General features: G+C 34.2%; 1 protein-coding gene across 2 annotated transcripts in view; it reads right to left on the minus strand.

Annotated features, from left to right (window-relative positions):
* Positions 1–15013, minus strand: part of LOC116844013 — a 34000-nt gene extending 18987 nt beyond the window's left edge. Inside the window, exons 1-2 of one of the 2 annotated variants that reach the window (XM_032815069.1) lie at positions 14904–15013; positions 14481–14671 (exon numbers count right to left, since the gene is read on the minus strand). The gene's annotated coding sequence lies outside the window, so the exon portion shown is untranslated. Of the gene's footprint in view, positions 1–14480 lie in introns of both variants that reach the window. The other variant, XM_032815068.1, reaches the window with a different exon arrangement.
* Positions 15014–15475: the final 462 nt, after the last annotated feature.

Genomic DNA, 15475 nt, shown 5'->3' on the forward strand with positions numbered 1-15475 from the left:
AAAAAAAAAAAAAAAAAAAATGGCGAGAACAGGTCCGTTACGGCGAGTCCGTCCGTCTGTCCGTCCGTTCGCCGCCAATAATGTGGACAGCGGAACCCGCTTCTCCAACGGAGGCGGTTCCGTCGAGGAAGAGCCAAGAATGAGAAGAATGCGTCGACATTTTCAAGGAGAGTCCGTCGCGAAACGTATCTTGTTTATTGGCGCTTGACTTCTCAAAGTCGATCCTCTCTCAATTAGTCGCAACTATCTGGCGTATATACACAGGAAAGTATCGTCCTACTGCTAAGAAATGCGATTGCTCAATTTACTTTGCTTCTTTTAAGTAACGGTTATCTTTAAGAGGGAATATTTTCTTGATAATAATCTTAAAGTATATTCATCATAAACCTGAGAAAAACTTATTATCATATACTCCAAAGAAGAATTTATCCTCTTTACAAGAATATTATAAAACTCTGCCACAGAAAAAGTTGATTCGACTCTACTGAAAGAAAAATATCTAAAAAATAGCAAATATTTATTTGGTGAGTGTTAACAACATATTTCCTTATATTTAAATATAAAATATTTTTCAAATAAGAAAATATACATTTTTATTAAAAAATCTTAAGGAAATCTTAATTTTCCTTGAAGGTAATTATTTATTCTGTTTAAATAAAAGAATTTAAATTTAACTTAATACATGGAGTGTCCTAGAAAAACCTTCAAAGCTCTTGTGAAGAGATAGTACGGATTGAAGTGAATAAAAAAGTCCTCCACTATTTTCCTAATAACTTTTAATTATTAATTAAGGAAGATTGCGATAATATATTATATATTATCTAATTAATAATTATATTATATATTATCTAATTAATAACTAAAAATCTACAAACTTATTAGGAAAAAGGTGGAGGACTTTTTTGTTCAGTTGGACTTAATGTAAAAGCACACGACAGATGTCGCTACTACAGTTCGCACAATTATTCATAAATATTCTCTAATTAATATCTCGATAATTATTGCGAATATTACAAAACGATATAGAACTTTTATGTTCATCTTAATCCGTGTTATGCCTCCACGAGAGCTTTAGGAGTTGTTTTGGAAAAAACACTCTATATGCTGTTACCTACTAAATAAATATATATTTATTTTTAAATATTTTCTCTCTCAGTATAGTAAGTAAACAAAATTTTTGTTTTAATTTAATATGCTTGATTGAAATACTAAATTTACTAAAATGTAGAATGCATTTTAAATAAATTTGATATTTATAGTGAACTTGTGACAGATAAATATAAGCATATGAAATATTTAAAACAAGTAATTTTCACTTGAATGCAGAATAAATGTTTTCGTATCTACCTCAATAATGAAGACAATAGAACTAAGTACGAAACAATAATAACGTCTGACTTGATTTTGTCAAAGAAAATCAAGAAGAAGTGTTGGTATTCGAGGAAAACTGAGTAAGAGAAAAGTCAGTCACAACATGCGTTTCGTTCGTTGGCGATTGATTTATCAAGATCGATCGTCCCAAATTGACTCATCAACATGTGTCTTACGATAACGATAACGATAGAGCCGCTATTGGAATTAATTGTGAAACAGTAATGACTACTGCGAACAATAATAATCACCGACAAACATCTGTCAAGAAGAATCGAGGAAAGCAAAACATGCCGTTCGAGAAGAATCGAGTACACACAGAAAAACATGTTGCTGCTAAGAAAAGCGTTTATTCAGTTTATTTTCCTTTTCCTAATTAATCTAATTCTAATTTCTAGTTACCTTTAACAAAGAATGTTCTCTTAATATGATAGTCTTAAAATATACTCATCATTAATTTAAAAATTTTTCCTTAGCATATACTCAAAGAAGAATTTATCTTCTTCAAAAATATCATAAACCTTTATCCAAAAAAAAGTCAACTCTAAAAGTCAAGACTCTACAGTCTCTACAGGCTTATAGCTATAGTTTGAGACAAACCAAATTTTTGTTTTTATTTAATATTCTTGATTATATTTTAATAAGATTTAAAATGTTTTTCTAATAAATTTGATGCCTCTGATGAAAATTTATGATAGATTAGCCGTTATACTTATGAAATATTTATGAAACAAGCAATATTTATTTGGATATAGTATATATTTTTTGTGTGTACTAGGAAAATCAATTGTGAGAGACAATTTTGTTTGTTGGCTCTTTGAGTTTTCGAAATCGACCATCCTAAACTAATTCAATAAAATATATCTATCGCGATAATGACAGTAGCTCGTGAAAATAATTATAGAACGACAATAACTAATGAACAATAATAATTTTCAGCAAATGCGGTTCTATGAAAGAAAAACTAAAAAAGATGTGTCGACACTCAAGGAAAATGAAGTACGATAGTCGATCGCAAAATGCGTCTCGTTCGTCGACGTTCGACTTCTCGAAATCGGTTATTGTCAACTCAAATTGTTTCAACAGCGTATCCATTGCGATAACAGAGTCAACAGTGGTTAATTAACCGTGAAACGGTAATAACTATAACGAGAAAGGAACATGTAAAATTTTAAAAATATTTATTTGGTGATTACACGGAAAAAAAAATTAGTTGAATGAACGAACTAATAGCGTTTTGATTGAAAAAAACATAATTTCTGATTCTTATAAACTGAGTTCTAAGAAATATATAAATATATACATAAATATACAGAGTGCGGCGCCAAAATCCGGACAAAATTCAATTTGAAATTCTCGCCGTTCTATACCACTGGTAGATGTCGCGATTAGCGTTCAAATAGCTTGACGCATGTACTAAACCATCATAACCTCGAAACAGTCGCAATGTTGAAACCAAATGCGAAGTATAACCGAAGAGCCGCGATTATCGAAAGTGTTCGCGCTAGGCGCTCGGCGACAGAAATCATTCGGTTCTTCGGGTACCCGAGATCGACTGTGTATGATGTCATCGCAAAGTACAATGAGTCGGAGAAGTCCAACGAAGGTTTTGCAACATCATCCAGTGAGGGTGATGTCATGCCATCGCATTTCTTTAACAAAGGGGAAAATATTACAAAAGAAGGTTATTTGCGTATTCTGACAAATGTAGTGAAGCCGTGGATGGAAACTGTCGTCTGGAAAGCCGTATGTTTTCCAGCAAGACGGTGCGCCCGCCCGCACAAGTCATTTGGTGCAAAATTGGTTGTCGGACAACGTCGACATGTTTTGGTCGAAAGAATTCTGGTCTCCCAACAGCCCAGATTTGAATCCTTTGGACTTCTCTGTATGGAGCGTAGTTGAAAGAGTTACGAACAAGTCCAGACATCCAAACGTCGCATCATTGAAAGCCGCTATTGAAGCGGCATTCACCGATATGGACCGTGACACATTAAAGCGCGCCTGCGCATGCTTCAGACCGAGAATGGAGGCGGTCATTCAAGCAAGCGGGGGATATATTGAGTAAATGTGTTCTTTATGGCCTTACAAACAATGTGGTTAAAAAAATTTTGTAAACCTTTTCGTTTTTGCAATAAAAAATATGTTTGGAAAAAATGTATAATTTATCCGGATTTTGGCGCCGCACCCTGTATATATGTATATATATATATATATATATATATATATATATATATACATAAATATTATTTCCTTCAATCAAAACGCGTTCAGTTTGTCCGTTTCACTAATCTTTCTTTATCATGTATTAATAACATTTATTGATCCATATTTTTATAACGAGAAAAATAACTTTCAAATCAGAAAAATACATTATTTTAAAAGCGTAGTTTTTCACAAAAACAATGGTTTATTTTTATTTTTTATATTTTTTGTATTTATTTATTAAATTAAACGGAGAGAAAAGATATCACTTTGACACAATTGAGTGACGATAGAGAGAAGGAAAGTTTTTCAAACAAATTCAATCCTTAGAGGTTTAATAAGACTTGTTTTAAAAGTGAACAGAAGTATGTAATATGTAATAAAAGTTCACAAGGTTACAAAAAGAATTCGCTAACAAACTGAAGTGATTTAACAGTTTAAATTTACTACAGAATGTACTATGTGCTTCGACGTAAAAAAGTAGTTCCTTAGAGTTTTAGCAAGGATATTAAATGAAAAAGGTTTCAAGCTTTTCGCTTCCATGAGCAAATTCTCAAAGGAGATAAGCAGCTCGCTTCAGAAGATTGTAATAGCATGTTTATGATATTAAAAATTGAATCAAAATTCAGTAAATTCAGTAAATAGGTATATCAATGTGTTAATATAATACAATGCTATTCAGTTTTATTTATATAGAACATCTTCAGCAAAACTATTATCAAAACTTTCCAGCAGAATTATTCTAAAAATATAATTTATGAGGTGAGCGTTTCACCCTGTTTGAAAGTAATTAATATAATGTACAGGACAATGTCGATAAAACTTCTTAGGAGCTTAAATAAAAGTGACACAATTTATATAAACTTAAATAAAAAAAGATTTTAAAAATTGTTAAATTTAAATAAAAAGATTTATGTAAATATATTTTTAGTGCACACCGAATAAATATGTTTTTATGATTTCGAAATTTTTCCCTTAATATATTGTACAATATACTGTACAATATACTGTACAATATACTGTACAATATACTGTAAACAGTAATAATTTTTAACAAATGCCATTTTATCAAGCAACAGCCAAGAAGAAAGATGATGCTATCGAAGAAAATCAAGTGCAGTCATCGATCACATATTTTGTTCGTTAGAGCTTGACTTCTCAAAATCGATTATCTCAAATTATTTCAGCAATGTACATCCATCGTAGAGTGATAACAAAATCAACAGTAAATAACCATGGGATAATAATTATGAGAAAAAAAAATTTTTTTTATTAAAAATATTTATTTAATTGTTACCCAAATTAAACGCGTTTAATCCGTCTTAACATTCAACTTTTCAAAATCGACTATCTCAACTGCGTATGTCCATCGTGAACACAGAGCTAACAGTGGATCATGGAACTATGAAACACGAATGATTATTGAGAAAGAAAATATCTAAAAAATGAAAAATATTTATTTTATGATTAAAAAACAGATAAAAAGTTTGGTTAAATTAACGTGACAATGAACAAACAAGACGCATTATGGTTGAAGAAAACGAAATTTCTGGTTCTTATAAACCAAGTTCGATTCTAAGAACCAGAAATTCTATTTCCATCAGGACGCGTTCGGTTCGTCTCGGCACTTAACTTCTCGAAATCGACTATCTGAACAACCTGTATCCAACGTGATAATAGAACCAACAATGGCTCATGGGACTAACCGTGGAACGGTAATAACTATCGCGAGCATTAATTCTGGAGGAACACTCCGCGAGAATCCTCGAGTTCGTTAGCCGACATTACGCACATTAGCTGGTATCCCGCTGTTGCAATTCGTGTCACGATAAAGTGCAACACCTGTTGTCCCTCCCTCTTTCTCTCTCTCTCTCACGCGCGCGCGCGTACACACACACACACACATACGCGCTCACATACGAGAGATTGTACACGAATAAAAATCACCGCCGACTGTTTACACATCTACCGTTCCGCGCTTACCACAGAATCGGGCATGCCGAAGTGGTGGCATAGCGCCAAATACATATAACGGTTTCGTCGGCGTGGTGATTCCGAAGTCGGGCGTTCGCATAACGAGTACCTAATAGCGACCCATTTAGCGACGAACGCGGTGGCTTTTCCATTTCCTCGTCCCCCTTTGCCTTTATTATCATTAGATATCCAAGGAAGAAACATTCCGATACCGATAATGAAAAGGAAGCTAAACAAGCCATTAGCATTATAAGCACCTTCCGCATGAGCGTTCTTCAACTACGATCTTTCATTTATCTCTCCTCCGTGTCTGGTCTCGTCTCGGCCATCCGGTTATCCCGTTTGAGAGGGAAAGAGAGAGAGAGAGAGAGAGAGAGAGAGAGAGAAAGAGACGGAGAGCAAAAAGAGATCCTTACCTCTCGAAGCGCGCCTCGACGACACGCGTTCTCTCGAAAATAACGACTATGCATTAACGATGCAACTTAATCATCCGTCGAGGATCGCCCGTTGGTAATCTCGTTAACGGAAAACAAAATGAAACTGCCCGGCGTCGCCGCGCCGGATGTATCACGATCGTGACGACGCGTCTATTAGCGCCGATATCGATAGCGATAGGACGTGTGGCGCACGCGCGATCTAAATTACTCTTCTTGCTTGTCCGCAACGCGGCAATCGTATGGTAATCGAGCGTAACGAAGTAGCCCAGCGACTCGATCGGTCGTTCCGACGCGCGGCGTTCTGATCTCTAAGGAGGCCGTACACCCGATCGATCGTGACGCACGTGTGTGTTCGTGCACGCGATTCCTACACGCGTCGTCATCGCATATTGTGCCGCGGCGTATTTCACACACACATACACGCGTATTCATCTTCCACGAGCTCGATTTCTCTCGATCGTCAGATTTTTTCACACTTGCGACAAAACACCGTATATATCCGTACTGCTCGACAACATGAAGTCCGAAAGGGACGTCTTAACCCGTTCACATCAGAAGCGGATGCATCCGTTCATTTCGCCCGGCCGTTGTCACGGAAGCGGATTTACTCGCGTACGGTCACAAACGGCTAAAATTACTTTCGATCTGTTTTATATTCAGTGTTGTGAGTAACAAGTAGTTGAAAGTTAAATTAAAAAATTAAAAATTGTTAACTTGACTTACAAGGAAAGTATTCCAGGTGCCCCATTCCGATTTTAATGAAATTATGAGTTTTGTAAAGAGGATCAAAATAATCGATATGTATTTTTTATCGGTAATGTTCACTAAAACATGTTTATCAAACATGTTTAAGGAATGGAAAATTTTGTACATTTTGTACATTTACGAAATTACGTTATCATGATTCGTTCAAAAGTTATAACCAAAAAAAATAAAAAATCCTACCAAAAATAAAAAATTCGGAGACTGATTTCACTCTATATTTTGTTGCCGATAAAAAATAATTATATCGAAAATATATTGACTCCCTTTACAATTAAAACCATAGCGGGCTATTTGCAATGTAGAATTTAAAAAATCCAAAATAATATCAGCAGAATCTTTTTTCGTCTCTCTGGGCATCAGTGTTCTTTTCTTGTATGGAATTCTGAGCACAAAATCAATATTTTTTTATAAAAAAAACTTCATCATTTTGTATAAATTTAACATATTATTAAACAGTTAAATATGAAAAGACATGTATATTGTTTAACATAAACAACTTTGAACCTCAATAAGCTAATTCAATTTTAATTTTATTTTTAATTAAATTAGTTTTTGTTTATGTAAAAAATACTTTTAACTTTTAACTAAGTTAATTTTATAAATAATTAACTCAAAAAATTCTTAAGTTACTTAAAAAAATAGATTAACTCACACAACCCTGCTCTTATTATATTTTGTGTCGATTTAAAGGAAAGAATTCTGTAATATGTATTTCAGATCTCCTAATTATGCAAATGAGCTAATACATACGGTGGCCTACATGTAGTGTTAGGTGTTAATTGATTGATATTATCTTTGGCTAATGTAATCAATAAATCGATAAATCTATAATCAAAATTAATCAATTACATGCAAAATCACAAATAATTTTGATTGACAAGATTAATTAATTAATTAATTAAACAAACATAGATGCGGTTGATTGCACGTTGATTAATAATTAACCTCATCAATCGATGAAATTATTCGTAATTAGATATATAATGATTGATTAATTTTTATTATCAATTTTGATTATTTTGATTATCGATTTAATCAAAGAATTTCCCGTTTGATTCTGGGTTAGGTTTGGGTTTGATATATTAGGTCCCAAGACAAGATATAATAATGAAATATTTTTATATATAAATATTATGTAAGATACATGTTACTTAACGAATATAATAACACGAGTGTTACTAGTAATCTACGTGACGTAGATGATAAAAACGTTGGATGTCTCAGCAAAAAAAATATTAAAAAATATTATCATGAAGAATTAGAATGCTGATGAAAATGTAATTATTCTTTTTTAAATAAGTTAACTATATCACTAGATAACTTTAAAAATATTCTATTAAACGACGTAGGCAAAAATTAATCAAAATATTTTTATTTTTATACATAAGTCGGGTTCTTAAAGACATGTTGAAACTCAAAGGGTTAGGACAGACTTTTAAAAGTTTGTGCTGTCTACATTATTATCGATTAAAAAGTATTTCCCCATAAATGAAGAAGTATTGATACGAACGAAATATTTCTTGAGATAGAAATATTCCGACAAATAAAATATTTTGTAAAAGAAGATTCCCGAGTCAACCTGATAAATTAACGACGACGACTGATTTTTTTTCAGAGACCGCACATTAGCATTGGTGCTTAACACGGACGTGCAGACGTACCCGTTGTCTTTTCTCTTCGGTGTAAGACGCGCGAGTTTGTAAGCATCGTAAAAAAATTCACGGCCTGCTTCTTCGAACACGCTCGACCTCGTTTGGTAACGTCGTTTACATAGTGGTATGCGGAATCCCGCGTTTTTAATCGACGAAGCGACAAATCGCCGTCCTGTCGCATTCAACGAATATGACAACGCGTTAATGTCGATTGCGTATTTGTCTCCGCAGACAAATTTTCTGCCGTCACTATAAACATAATGCGTAAACTTCAGCCAAAAAATTGTTCAAGATATTGCTTTAAGCACTCTTTAAATCAGGGCAGTTATTATAAAACTGTTTGGAAAAGTTCTAGCTGAAATTTTCTTCTTTCTTCTCAAATAATATAATAAGATATCTAAAAACGAAATAAATTCAATTCATATTCTTTATAATAACATCTTAGGTATTCCACAAATACTCTACACGAAAACAAATTTTGGTTGAATCAACATAAAATTTGATTTCATCACGAACAAACTAACGCGTTTTGATTGAAAGAAACGAAATTTTAGTTTTTAGAACACTTGCCCCCTGCAAATTTGAGTTATACGAATCAGAAATAAGAAAAAATGCTCATGAGAGAAAAATTCATGGAGAAAAATATTTAGAAATTTAATGTTATATAATATAAAGTTTATTCATGGAAATAATATTTATTCATATCTCACAAATAAAGTTTCAAGTATTTTTTCTCAATATTTGTCCTTCAGCTAAAATACGCTCTAATTCATTCATTAAAACAAAACTTCTCGTTAGTATAATCAAATTTCTTTTTCCGTGTAATAATCTACATTGCTGTAAATACGCAGAGAATATTTTATAATAAAAATTAATATCAAATTTTATAATCAAATTTTTCAATTTAGTAACGAATATCGTTATTCTACCTCAATTTATTATCTTTCCACACCGTATGTGCTACTTATATCTTAAGAACTGAAATTTGCTATCAAAATATTTACTAAAACTTTACTAAGAGAGTTGCTCTACCAGAAAGCAAAATCGAAAAAATTTGCATATGAAAAAGTAGATATAACATTCCTTCCGTGTATTCTCGAGCAAGATACTAGAAGTGACTGTGAATTCGGCCACAAGCAGAAAATTAGGATTCCAACCGGTCGAAGTTCCAATTCAAATTTGCCCACCCCTTCCATTTTCATCTCCAAAGTACTCAAACCTAAAACAACATCCAGATTGTCAAATAACATCCAGATTGTTTCTTTTGCTTAAAATTACACTCACGTTTACGCTCCCGGCAATTTGTGTTGTACAAATCGCAGATCAATATGCGACCATTAATTAGAATTCAACAGATCAACTAATTTCAATTCTAGTACGCTTTCTCCCAATCGATGAAACTTTTCTCCAACCAGCGACCCTCAATTCCCGATATCTAGTCTGACACGGGTTTTGCGCCAGTAACGGTAACGACCGACCGAGAAGAGGCGAAGGATCATCGGGATAATTTTGAAGCCCTTCGCCGACGTCACGGATCTGGGAAGAGGGAGAGAGGGAGGATAGAGGAGGACAGACGGAGGAAATGGGGAGAATGGTGAGCTTGGATTTGCGTATCGTACCGTCGCAGAGTGGGGACAAATAGAAATTTACTATTCAAAAATCGCTAGAGACCACAATTTTATAGCAATCGAGATGAATTTTTTTTTAATTAAACGTTAAACAATGTAGAAAAAAACTGTCGAGCCTGATTTTTTTTAATTCTTCTAAATGTTGCAATATTAATAAAAATTTGTAAAAAATTATCAAGTTTTGAGAGCCACTTTTCCAATTGGAAAACTTTCCATCTTTTATTTGGATAACTTTCCAACTTGTAAATCAGTAAACCATAAACGAAAATCCATAAAATCAATTATCCTGAACATAAAAGAAATCCAAGACACATAAACTCGTATCTCCGAAACCCAAAACCTATAAAAAAATTCATATAACCACAAAAACCAATAAACTCGAACCAATAAACTCAAAACCAAAAAATCATAAATCCAAAACCTGTACTGTACTGCGCAGCGAAAAAATGGAAGAATTCCAATTGGAAAAGTGGCTCGCAAAACTTGATAATTTTTTTACAAATTCTTATTAATATTGCAACATTTAGAAGAATTTTTTTAAAAAATCGCGTTCAACAGTTTTTTTTTACATTCATTAATGTTTAATTGAAAAAAAATTCATCCCAATTGCTATAAAATTGTGGTCTCTAGCAATTTTTGAACAGTAAATTTCTATTGTTCTGCTTGTGATCGAATTCACAGTTACTTCTAGTATTTTACTCGAGAAGGAACATTATACCTACTTTTTCATATGCAAATTTTTTCAATTTTTAACTATGCTTTCTAGTAAGGCAAGATTGGACTCTCTTAGTAGAGTTTTAGTAAATATTGTGATAGCAGATTTCAGTTCTTAAGATATAAGTAGCACATACGGCGTGGGGAAATAATAAGTTGAGACAGAATAACGATATGTTACTAAATTGCAAAATTTGATATTAATTTTTATTGTAAAATATTCTCTGCGTATTTACAGTAATATAAATTATTGTCCCCACTGTGCGTCGTAGCGTACGCCCGGCAGAATGGAAACGGTCACCACGTGGCCGACCGTATCGCGGCGCATCTCCTACGGCGCGACCGTATAATTTCTCTCAATGAGCTCGCGCGCCGCGCCGCTACGGCCGCGTATTAACGCGTTAGTGAAGCGCGCGCGATGACGTGCGAGCTGCCTCTAATAACTTAATCGATGACGTAGTGCTATAATTGGATTACAGTCGCGGTGCGCGCGGCGCAGCCGGTCATTAACGCACCTACGTCCGCCGGACTCAAGAAGCGCGTTTAATAGCCGCGAATTATGTCGTAACGATGTTTGCCACCGCGCATCACGTAGTGCCGTGCGAGTATTCGGGAATCGAATTTGCGCCACGTTTTGCGCGCGCTTCGCGGTCAACTTCAGCTGCTGGACGAAACAAGCACGTGACTCGGCCCGGCAGCGGTTTCCGGCCGCCGCGCAGTGGTCCAAATTCACCTCTTGGCACGAAAAAATTAAATTTTTAATTCTTTATTTAAAATGTTTTTATTGTGTATTAAATTATAGATTTATTATTAAATGTTTTGGTGTTTTTGTATTATTGCAAAACATTCCAAAATATTATAAATTACAAAATTTTGAGTATAACATTAATTCATAACGTGATACACTATAAGAAAACATTGTTTTTATTCTCGAGCATTAAGTTAATGCGTTAACAGTCAACCGTTTATTAACCGTCACTGACTGCTACGTACATAAAATATTATTTGTTTATAAGTTTTTTGAAATGGCGAAATCACAATTAGATAATTTCCTAAGATAACACTTCAAGTAACATTGGAAATCACAATTAGATAATTTCCTAAGATAACACTTCATAACATTGGAAATTTTATAACTTGATAAAAAATTGCAAACATTTGCAGATATTGAAATCATATTATATTTAATATTTCTCGGTGATTATTTATGTTAAATATAGACAGTTTACATAGTTATCATGATTCTTACAAGAATACATCCTCAGTGAAACATTTGGTATTATTTTCGTAATGGTACAAATGTAAGCATTTAGAAAAGACAGAAATATTTGCTGAACTCAAAAATATATTTATGTAAAGAAGAAATATCAATAAATAATGATTGTATGTTCTAATTATTAATATTTAACGTTATATTTTGATAGTTATAAAGCAAAATAGATAATATCAAATATAATGTTAGTAAATATGTTAGTAAATATAATGTAGGTAAATATTTTTAATTGTTTTGTATTAGAAATTAGAGCTGGACCACTGCGCGCTACGAAAATAGTCGCTCTGTCAATTACAAAGTTCACTAGTCATAATAATTCTCATCTCCATAATCAGTAAAAATAATTAAACATGCTTTCATCGCATATTTTTTTAACTTTCCAGTAGTTGCTGGACGACTTTGTTTGATGCAACACAAAGTGGGAATTATAGTGATATGCATCATATTTTCCCAATCTTTCGACAAAAAATAATTACTTAAGATTGTAAAGAATGATACATGGCTGGTATCTTAAAAGTGTTGCAGTTTTCTTTTAATTTAATCTATGAAATTTATATATATATATATATATATATAATTGTACACGTGAGCAATAAGTTAAACAATATATGTATTTGTATTACTCTAACCGATTGTACTGATATATACTCGTTACACATTTTTGAAAAAGAAAAGGATTCTAGTTTTCATTTGGACCACAAGGCATAAAAACTCAGTTATACGAATCGAGTTTTTTCATGCGGAAACTTTAATTTCCGTGTGAATTTATCGCCAAATGCTTTGAATCTCGAGATAATTGTAAATGTTCTAATTACTGAATAAATAAAATATAATAATAAATTGATAATATGTATGTGTTATATATGTAAGCTAAGTGCACAAAATTAGTTGATTGAAAAGCTTGATCATTTGAGATTTTAATTAAAATGTTTTGGCATCATTTTGAATGTCCTTGTAACATTCTGGGACACTCTCCAGGTACACTTCGATAAAATTTTAATTTTTGTCCCATAAAGACTCGCGACTAGCGGAAGATTTAATTCCTATTATATATATATAGGATATCCCAATTTGATTCCACAACCTCTCGTCCACTCTGCGCCGATTAAGGTGAACACAAAAGTCATACTGTTTTGCAATATATTCATAATAACTATCGAGATATTAATTAAAAATATTTATAAATAATGACGCTCGATATGGTAGATGAGCTGTAGTGATATCTACGTATACTTGTATATTAGGTCAAACTGAACAAAAAAGTTCTATATCATTTTGGAAATGACCACGTAGATTTTTAGTTATTAATTAGAGGAGATTGATGCATTATCACACAAAATCATGCAAAAATTAATTCTTTAATTAATAATTAAAATCTATGTGGTTTTTTGCAAAATGATAGAAGACTTTTTAGCTCAGTTTGACCTAATGTACACACCTAAGCTTTTTAGCTCAGTTTGACCTAAACATAAACACACGACAGCAGACATCGCTACTACAGTTCATCTACCATATCATGCGTGATCTCATTCATAAATCTTCCACAATTAATAGCTCGATGATTATCGCGATTTTCACAAAACGGTATTGGACTTTTTTATTCATCTCAATCTTCTCTACATCCTTACGAGAAATTGTGAAATCGAGCTACATCTGTATATATTATATACAGTGCATTATATTATAAATATATAAAATTTTCTCACAAATTAGGAAAATATCCTAAATAGAACTAGGTATAAAAATAGAACATATATTCTAATACCATCTTAAATATATCGAAAGTATACTTCGAGAGTGTCCCAGGATGATATAAGGACATTCAAAACGATACCAAAACATTTTAATTAAAACCTCAAATGATCAAGCTTTTCAATCAATTTTGTGCGCTTAGCTTACATATATAACACATGCATATTATCAATTTATTATTATATTTTATTTATTCAGTAATAAAAATTTACAATTGTCTCGAGATTTAAAGCATTTGGCGATAAATTCACACGGAAACTAGAGTTTCCGCATGAAAAAATTCGATTCGTATGACTAAATTTTTATGCCTTGTAGTCCAAATGAAAACTAGAGTCCTTTTCTTTTTCAAAGATGTGTAACGAGTATAACCAGTGCAATCAGTTAAAGTAATACAAGTACATATATTGTTTAACTTATTGTTCACATGTACAATTCAGGAAGTTCGAAAAACCAAATCGTTAAATCATAGAAATAGGAAGATTCCTATAAAGGGATTTTCATTACTCAATTCTCGATTGCCTCAACCGGTTTTTAATGCAACCGAATGTTCAGACCAGTATTTTCAGTCGCAGGATAAAGAAGCTCGTTTCTTATCGAGTTTCAGTTCAAGTTTCAAGAAATTCAATTACACAAACCGAGCTTTTTTCCCATGCAGAGAGTCAACTGACAGACAAGGTGACAGATAGCAGTCGATACATCAACGAAATCTTACTTCTTTTTCCAAAAGACTGTCCGGATGCAAGGATGTTCGTCGACGCCAGTACTCGGTATTTCACCGGATACCGGACGCTCGAGGAGAATTCGCTCGAGTCTCACCACCACTAATTGTCGCAGTCGGCGGATGTCAAGGTGTCCTGGCGCACATCCGTATGATTCCGCACGCTGATGACCACCTCGCGGACGCTGCGAACGTTAAGGATCAGCGAATGTATTGGCGGAGGATATCCGCACGAGAGAGAAAGACAGAAAGAGAAAGAAAGATAGAAAAAGAGAGGCAGATAGAAAAAGAGCCGGAAAAAAAGAGAGAGAGAAAGAGAGAGAGAGAGAAAGGAGAGGTGCGAGAATTTGGTGAGGTGTTCGCCCGAAACACAGGATCTAGAGAGCCTTCGGAAGCTCCTCGTGCTCGACTGATCACCTCGTGGTGACGCGATACTCCGCGATGCCCGCTCGCGCTCTCGCGACAGCTGGAAAGAGACGCGCGGGGCGGCACACGGCACACGGCTGTGTGACTCTCTCGGAGGTGCACGCGAGAACTCGAAGAGTCGGAATAGGGTACACCTGTCCGATATACGGAGTATACTACAAACGTAGCGGCCCGCCCCCTGACCCAGACAGAGCCGGGTACAGTTATATAGGTCCCTCGCGCGGAGCGGAGCGGAGGATATCTCTCCTCGTTCTCGCCACATTCGCCGTGTGTGCATGTGCGCGAGAGTCTGCTGAGCCCTCGATGAACGATGTGTGTCTCGACGTCCTCCACGTGTGCGAAAATGCGTGTTGCGCGCAGCACGTGCACATCTCTCCGGGATGTCAATGATATTGCGTATTACCGAGCGTGCAACGCGAGACACGCGATATTTGACGCCCAAAGAGAGGGTGTAATAGGACTCGATGACGATAATCGGAATCCGGAATCGAAATCTTAACGAAATCACTAACGCAGCAATGTCTTGCTACCCAGACAGTACAAACTTCCAAAAGAAATCTTAC

This window comes from Odontomachus brunneus, unplaced genomic scaffold (genome assembly GCF_010583005.1).
Source record: "Odontomachus brunneus isolate Ranch 3 - 2012 unplaced genomic scaffold, Obru_v1 Obru_scaffold_038, whole genome shotgun sequence".
In the NCBI taxonomy this organism is placed as follows: Eukaryota; Metazoa; Arthropoda; class Insecta; order Hymenoptera; family Formicidae; genus Odontomachus; species Odontomachus brunneus.